The sequence below is a fragment of the Salvelinus fontinalis genome, chromosome 9 (assembly GCF_029448725.1).
Source record: "Salvelinus fontinalis isolate EN_2023a chromosome 9, ASM2944872v1, whole genome shotgun sequence".
Classification (NCBI taxonomy): domain Eukaryota; kingdom Metazoa; phylum Chordata; class Actinopteri; order Salmoniformes; family Salmonidae; genus Salvelinus; species Salvelinus fontinalis.
This window is the reverse complement of record NC_074673.1, coordinates 4,124,074-4,132,829: the sequence shown is the minus strand read 5'-3', so window position 1 is coordinate 4,132,829 and position 8,756 is coordinate 4,124,074. Positions and strand designations below refer to the sequence as shown.

The following is an 8,756-nucleotide window of genomic DNA, read 5'->3' as shown; positions in this document are numbered from 1 at the left end:
ATGTATGCCACAGGGAATGTCAGTGTCACGACCTACTGAGACAAGTCTCAAGACCCGCTTATCTTGCTCTCCCATCTGTAGTAGATTCAGTGACACGAGGGGCGCCAAAAAAAAATACTTCTGTCACCCCAGCCTCGTGGTCTCTCCACCCACTAAAGAACCAATAAAACACACCCCCCTCTTGCGTTTATGGGGGTCGGTGCGTTTTCTTTGGCATTGTTTTTGGATAATTAAACTGCATTTAATTCATTAAATATACGTTTTTATGGTCCTTTCACCTTTGCAATGTTAGTATTATATTGATCACCGTGTTCACAATCTAATTCAAAGGAGTAAATGAGTTTGAAGGAGGCGTGGCCAACTAGGTCTGAGTGCCCGCCCCTGGGGGCGGAACCACCGCCTGGACGGATCGTTGCTTTACAACGTGCGGTATGGTCTGGGAGTTCCCGAACAAAACTGTTTGCGTACGGATCTCTTTTACTCCGCTACAAGGCTGCGTGACTAAATTGGTGGTATAGTTATCCGCGGCTAATTTATTAGCTAAAGACTGAAGTCTAAAAGGCTTGTTGTTCTTTCCTCGTGCACACATCTCCATTTTGGCTGTTACTTTCAATCTTTATATTGTTTTTCCTGCACTGATTTAAATCTAAATTCTGACATATTTTGTGGAGAGAACACTATAGAGCTAGCGCCGAGGTTCTGGACAAACCTGCAGTTTTGAGGTAAGAATAGTCAATGTTACCTACCTAGCAAGTCGCGTTAGAGTCTTTAGCGCACTAAGCGGGTTAGCCTACGATCTGTATCCAACTTCAACCAATTCCGTTATAAATCGATGATGTGGGGGGGGGGGGGGGGGGGGGTATGGGAAAGTGTGTAATGTAAACAATGTTGTTACATCGCTTCTAAGTTTGCCACGGAGTTTCTGTTGAATGGTTGGCTATAACGTTGAAACACGAATACAATTGTTACATTGTTATTCGTGTGTTATTAACTGACAGTGTTGTGGCACTGTTGAGTACAATATTTTGCTTTGGATATTGTTTGGGTTAGCCTACAATGGACTAATGCAGCTGTCCACTATTGTTATAGTTTACTCAAGTAAGATTGATTTTTATACCGTGGTATGCACACTTAATTAAACAACACAATATTTATTCAATGATTTTAGTAAGTGAAAGACTATCTGATCAATGGATTGTCAATATTGAGTAGAGGAAATCTTGCAACGTTCGTTTTCATGAACGTATCCCATTTCTTCTGTCGAACATCGCACACATCGTCCAAGACTGTTTATCAACTAAGATGAGTGGAAGTCATTAGGTGTGGGAGTATGACGCCGGTTGAACTTTTAACTATTGATGTTGTTTTAGCCAATGCATAGCGGCATTTTTTCAACATATATATGGTCTGTTGTCAGGGGTGCATTATATTGAACATAATGTCTACTAGCCTACTTCCACACTATTGAATAAACTCACGATAGGCAACAATTCATTTGGAATGGTCATTGCATGTATGATGCTAACATTTATCTTGCAAGATACATTCACATTTAATCTCTGGCATTATAAACACCGTTGACAAACGGTATTTACCAGTTAGCTTGCCTCTCTGTGGCGAGAGAGAGGGCAGACTGCCAACATTGGAGAGAGTCGAAAGTCAACGTCGATGTATGTCAGTCAACTCAGTCATTCTTCAAGCTGACATCTTTGTTACTCGAAGTGACAGCATGGAACGCTCGCTGCCCCCCCCCCCCCTCCCCTGGGTCCCGTCATAACATGAGGTTTGTCTCCTGCGACGTGCGGGGTCACCAGATGGGAACGTATCGAGCTGTCTCAGTTGGATGCACCTTGGCTCTAGGGCCAAGAGTTTACTGACAGTTAACATTAATCACATAGTAGAACCAAGTGGGAGTCCACTTTTCCGTGAGATATTAGCTGGAGTACAGTATGATAGTAGAGAGGATTCAAACCTCAATATTGATCATTGATGATAGTCATGATGCTGGCAGCGTCGTCCGAGTTAGGGGTTTGGCCGGGGGTATGCCGTCATTGTAAATAAGAATGTGTTATTAACTGACTTGCCTAGTTAAATAAAGTTTTTGTTTTTAAATAGCAGTGAAGGAGGGTTATTTTGAAATCTCAAGATGACTGTACCTGTTAGAGGTTTGTCTTTGATGAAAAACATTGCACAATGCACACATGAAATGTCAGGTCTTTTTTCATTTCCCCCATTCAAATTATCCCTATAAACAATGTGTATAACCACACACCATTATATCTCTCTATTTATTATACTGCACAAGCCAGTGAGTATAAGGTTTCAAAACATGGAAGTAGACTAGCTACTGGCCTGGGGCGCTGAATTGTCTCATTCCATTGTTGCTCTGTATAAAGAGGTTTGCTGCTGCCTGCACTTGTTGTGTAGCTGCCATAGAAATACCACATATTCTAGTCATTCTATTTCTACAGGTTTAGCGCTCCACACTGCAGTGTAAGAACCTAACAAGATGGAAGACAAACACGTATTCTACCTTTCACTGGCTCTGGCTGACTGGCTCTGGCTGACTGAATGACTGGCTATGGCTGACTGAGTGACTGGCTATGGCTGACTGAGTGACTTGCTATGGCTGACTGAGTGACTGGCTATGGCTGACTGAGTGACGGAGTCCTCCCCTTTCATGATTATTGTGTTGGGCTAACATCATGTACAGACCTACATGTTGCTCATCTCTCTCTCTCTCTCTCTCTCTCTCTCTCTCTCTCTCTCTCTCTCTCTCTCTCTCTCTCTCTCTCTCTCTCTCTCTCTGTCTCTCTCTGTCTCTCTCTCTCTGTCTCTCTCTCTCTCTGTCTCTCTCTCTCTCTCTCTGTCTCTCTCTCTCTCTCTCTCTCTCTCTCTCTCTCTGTCTCTCTGTCTCTCTCTCTCTCTCTCTCTCTCTCTCTCTCTCTCTCTCTCTCTCTCTCTCTCTCTCTCTCTCTCTCTCTCTGTCTGTCTCTGTCTCTGTCTCTGTCTCTGTCTCTCTCTCTGTCTCTCTCTCTGTCTCTCTCTCTTTCTCTCTCTGTCTCTGTCTCTCTCTCTCTCTCTCTCTCTCTCTCTCTCTTTCTCTCAATTCAAGGGGCTTTATTGGCATGGGAAACATATGTTAACATTGCCAAAGCAAGTGAAATAGATAATAAACAAAGTGAAATAAACAATACAAATTAACCGTAAACATTACACTCACAGAAGTTCCTAAAGAATAAAGACGTAATATATTATGTCTATAGACAGTGTTGTGCAAATAGTTAAAATACCAAGGGGAAAATAAATAAGCATAAATATGGGTTGTATTTACAATAGTGCTTGTTTTTCACTGGTTGACCTTTTCCTGTGGCAACAGGTCACAAGTCTTGCTGCTGTGAAGGCACACTGTGGTATTTCACCCAGTAGATATGGGAGTTTATCAAAATTGGGTTTGTTTTCGAATTCTTTGTAATCTGAGGGAAATATGTGGCTCTAATATGGTCATACATTTGGCAGGAGGTTAGGAATTGCAGCTCAGTTTCCACCTCATTTTGTGGGCAGTGTGCATCTCTCTCTCTGTCTCCCTCTCCCTCCCTTTCTCTCTCTCCCTCCCTCTCTCCCTCTCTCTCTCTCTCCCCCTTTTTCTCTCTTTATTTTCTTCCCAAATCAGGGCTACTAACCCTATCTCTAACATCTGGGAGCTAAATGGTTTGAAAGGGGAGAGAAATACTCACACTTACACACATTGCACATTGTTCCCTGTATGTGTTGCGACCGGGTGGGAATTATTTTTTTAGTTGCCTTGTCAAACAAAGAAAATATAGGAGTGTGTTGATGGTAGAACAGCTGCCACACACACACACACACACACACACACACACACACACACACACACACACACACACACACACACACACACACACACACACACACACACACACACACACACACACACACACACACACACACACACACACACACACACACACACTGTACAGCCGCCTATTCACATGGGAAATTGTGTGTGGCCTGGATCCAGAAGTTATGTCTCCTTTACATACTTACTGAAATTATTGAAGAAATATTGTGTTGTTTAATCAAGTGTGCATACCACAGTATAAAAATCAATCTTACTTGAGTAAACTATAACAATAGTGGACAGCTTCATTAGTCCATTGTAAGCTAACCCAAACAATATCCAAAACCATTGCACACAACACAGCCAGTTAAAGGGATCTTCTTCTTAGTCAAATGAACTCATGAATACCATTTGTATGTCTCTGTGTGCAGTTTGAAGGGAAGTTGCTAACTAGCGCTAGCGCAATTGCTAACTAGCGTTAGCATAATGACTAGCATGCTAGCAGATACCCAAAGACTTCCAGTCATTGCACTAACGCTAGTTAGCAATTGGCTTGCGAAACGGACCTATAACTTCCTTCATACTGGATGCAGAGATGGTATCCACCAGTTCATCTGACTCCTGAAGTATCCCTTTAACAACACATTAATAACAAAGCAATAATAGCCTACCGTTCAACAAAAACCCTGTGGCAAGCGATGGAACAACATTGTTTACATAACTCACAAAACTATCATTATACTTGACTAATAACATGCACACACACGTAGCCAGAAAGAGACAAGGAAAAGGGCTGTGCCGTTGTGCATTCTCTGTCCCCACCCAATCTAGACCAATCCAGGTCTGGATAGAAGATATTAAGGTGTGAAATGCCTATGGCAGTGCCTCCTAGTCCCTGTCCCTGCTGCATTTAGGGGATGGCAGTGTGCTCTGCTGCCTAAATGTCACTCATTAAAGAGATTAAATGAATCAATCTGCGGATGGTTCCACATGGTGGGATTCAGAGCCTCTCTCTTTCCCTCTCTGCTCTCTCTTTCCCTCTCTGCTCTCCCTTTCCCTCTCTCTTTCCCTCTCTCCTCTCTCCTTTCTGCCTCTGCTCTCTCTTTCCCTCTCTGCTCTCCCTTTCATCTCTCTTTCCCTCTCTGCTCTCCCTTTCCCTCTCTCCTCTCTCCTTTCCCTCTCTCCTCTCTCCTTTCTGTCTCTGCTCTCTCTTTCCCTCTCTGCTCTCTCTCCCTCTCTCCTCTCTCCTTTCCCTCTCTCCTCTCTCCTTTCCCTCTCTCCTCTCTCCTTTCCCTCTCTGCTCTCTTTTTCCATTTCCTCTCTCTTTCGCTCTCTGCTCTCTCTTACCCTCTCTGCTCTCTCCTTCCCTCTCCACTCTCCTTTCCCTCTCTCCTCTCTCCTTTCCCTCTCTGCTCTCTTTTTCCATTTCATCTCTCTTTCCCTCTCTGCTCTCCCTTTCCCTATCTCCTCTCTCCTTTCCCTCTCTCCTCTCTCCTTTCCCTCTCTGCTCTCCTTTTCCATTTCCTCTCTCTTTCCCTCTCTGCTCTCTCTTTCCCTCTCTGCTCTCTCCTTCCCTCTCCACTCTCTCTTTCCCTCCGCTCTCTCTTTCCCTCTCTCTATGTGTCTCTAATATGGTCATACATTTGGTAGGAGGTTGTGCAGCTCAGTTTCCAACTCATTTTGTGGGCGGTGTGCACATAGTCTGTCTTCTCTTGAGAGCCAGGTCTGCCTACGGTGGCCATTCTCAATAGCAAGGTTATGCTCACTGAGTCTGTACATAGCTTTCCTTAAGGTTGGGTCCGTCACAGTGGTCAGGTATTCTGCCACTGTGTAGTCTCTGTTTAGGGCCAAGTAGCATTCTAGTTTGCTCTGTTTTTTTTGTTAATTCTTTCCAATTTGTCAAGTAATTATCTGTTTGTTTTCTCATGATTTGGTTGGGTCTAATTGTGTTGCTGTCCTGGGGCTCTGTGTGGTGTGTTTGTGTTTGTGAATAGAGCCCGAGGACCAGATTGCTTAGGGGGCTCTCCTCCAGGTTCATCTCTCTGTAGGTAATGGCTTTGTATAGTTTTTTGTGTGCTCTAGGGCAACGGTGTCTAGATGGAATTTATATTTGTGGTCCTGGTGACTGGACCTTTTTTGGAACACCATTATTTTTTATCTTACTGAGATTTACTGTCAGGGCCCAGGTCTGGCAGAATCTGTGCAGAAGATCTAGGTGCTGCTGTAGGCCCTCCTTGGTTGGGGACAGAAGCACCAGATCATGAGGAAACAGTAGACATTTGACTTCAGGTTCTAGTAGGGTGAGGCCGGGGGCTGCAGACTGTTCTAGTACCCTCGCCAATTCGTTTATATATATGTTGAAGAGGTTTAAGCTGTATCCCTGTCTCACCCCACGGCCCTGTCTCACCCCACAGCCCTGTGGAAAGAAATGTGTGTTTTTTGCCAATTTAACTCACACTTGTTGTTTGTGTACATGGATTTTATAATGTCGTATGTTTTACCCCCAACACCACTTTCCATCAATTTGTGTAGCAGACCCTTATGCCAAATTGAGTCAAAAGCTTTTTTGAAATCAGCAAAGCATGAGAAGACTTTGCCTTTGTTTTGTTTTGTTTGTTTGTGTGTCAATGCGTCAACAGTAACCTTTGGAAAATCATCTGCATTATCATTAACAGCAGAATCACACATTTCCTCAGTGAAAACAATGTACTGAGCAAATGTCAAATTGTCTCTTAACCAAATTACCGTACGACAGACCACGTATTCACCCTGCACACGCAGAACATACAGTCACACAGTTAAGTAAAATCTGGTCAATTCGATATAGCATTTTCAGTTGTACAACACCACGCTATGCTTTACGGTAATTTGGTTAAGAGACAATTTGACATTTGCTCAGTACATTGTTTTCACTGAGGATGATGATGTTGTTAATGTGATTCTGCTGTTAATGATAATGCAGAGGATTTCCCAAAGGTTGCTGTTGACGCATATCCCACGGTAGTTATTGGGGTCAAATTTGTCTCCACTTTTGTGGATTGGGGTGATCAGTCCTTTGTTCCAAATATTGGGGAATATGCCAGAGCTAAAGATGATGTTAAAGAGTTTAAGTTTAGCCAATTGGAATTTGTGGTCTGTATATTTGATCATTTCATTTAGGATACCATCAACACCACATGCCTTTTTGGGTTGGAGGGTTTTTATTTCTCTCTCTTTCTGTCTGTAAATGAGGTGTCTGATATCTGCATGGCTCTAATTAAACCAGGTGAATCATACTAATGCACCATGCACTTATCCACTACCTCTCTCTCTTTCTCTCTTTCTTTCTTTCTTTCTTTCTTTCTTTCTTTCTTTCTTTCTTTCTTTCTTTCTTTCTTTCTTTCTTTCTTTCTTTCTTTCTTTCTTTCTTTCTTTCTTTCTTTCTCTCTCTCTCTCTCTCTCTCTCTCTCTCTCTCTCTCTCTCTCTCTCTCTCTCTCTCTCTCTCTCTCGCTCTCTCTTCCCCATTCCCTTATCTAGCCACATATGTATCTGTATCAACTGGTTTAGGTAGCCAGGCATTTAGTAAAGCAGGTAGAAAGACAGGCATGAAGACAGACAGATAAGCAGTAAAGCAGGTAGACAGTCAGACAGACAGCCGGGCAGACAAGCAGGTAGACAGACAGACAGACAGACAGCCGGGCAGACAAGCAGGTAGACAGACAGACAGACACAGACAGACAAGCAGTAAATCAAGCAGACTGACAGGCAGACAAGCAGTGAAGCAGACAGACAGACAGACAGACAGACAGACAGACAGACAAGCAGTAAATCAGGCAGACAGACAGGCAGGCAGACAGACAAGCAGTAAATCAGGCAGACAGGCAGGCAGGCAGGGGAAAACCAGGCCGGGTAGGTCATCGCTGTGCGCTCTATTTTCTCGTATCCTATCAGCCCCACTCTGCTCCTTCCTCTCTCTCCCTCATGGCACCATTCACCAGGCGGTCTACACACACACACACACACACACACACACACACACACACACACACACACACACACACACACACACACACACACGCACACGCACACGCACACGCACAAGCACACGCACACACATGCACACACTGGTCCGCTGAGAGCCAGGAACTAAATGGAGTATCTATCTATTGGCTCAATATGAAAATTGCTTTTTTCTATCACTGGAGGACTCTTCATTTAATGTGTGTGATGTAATGGGTTCAGTACCTGAGTATCTCTGTAATGGGTTCAGTATCTGAGTATCCCAGTAATGGGTTCAGTATCTGAGTATCCCAGTAATGGGTTCAGTATCTGAGTATCCCAGTAATGGGTTCAGTATCTGAGTATCCCAGTAATGGGTTCAGTATCTGAGTATCCCAGTAATGGGTTCAGTATCTGAGTATCCCAGTAATGGGTTCAGTATCTGAGTATCCCAGTAATGGGTTCAGTATCTGAGTATCCCAGTAATGGGTTCAGTATCTGAGTATCCCAGTAATGGGTTCAGTATCTGAGTATCCCAGTAATGGGTTCAGTATCTGAGTATCCCAGTAATGGGTTCAGTATCTGAGTATCCCAGTAATGGGTTCAGTACCTGAGTATCTCTGTAATGGGTTCAGTACCTGAGTATCTCTGTAATGGATTCAGTACCTGAGTATCTCTTTAATGGATTCAGTATCGTTGTTATTGCGATACACTGTGAAAACGACACTTTTTTTAGTGTGTCAGACAAAATCATTTACACGGTTGAGGTAAAAGGAGAGGTGTGTGTTTTTTTCCTGGGGTTTTGTAAAAAAGGCTCTGGTATATGTGTCTCAGGGTTTCACCAGCATGCACTTGAATTCCACCTGTTTTCTGAATAGGCTTTATATTCAAAATGGTTCTCGCTGTATGTGGGAT

The 8,756-nt window shown here is 43.5% G+C and overlaps 1 protein-coding gene across 1 annotated transcript in view; it reads left to right on the top strand.

The window, feature by feature from the left end:
- The first annotated feature begins 405 nt into the window (after positions 1-405).
- LOC129861917 (tetraspanin-18-like) overlaps positions 406-8,756 on the top strand; it is a 119,153-nt gene continuing 110,802 nt past the window's right edge. The window contains exon 1 of the mRNA XM_055933106.1: positions 406-722. The gene's annotated coding sequence lies outside the window, so the exon portion shown is untranslated. The remainder of the gene's footprint in view (positions 723-8,756) is intronic.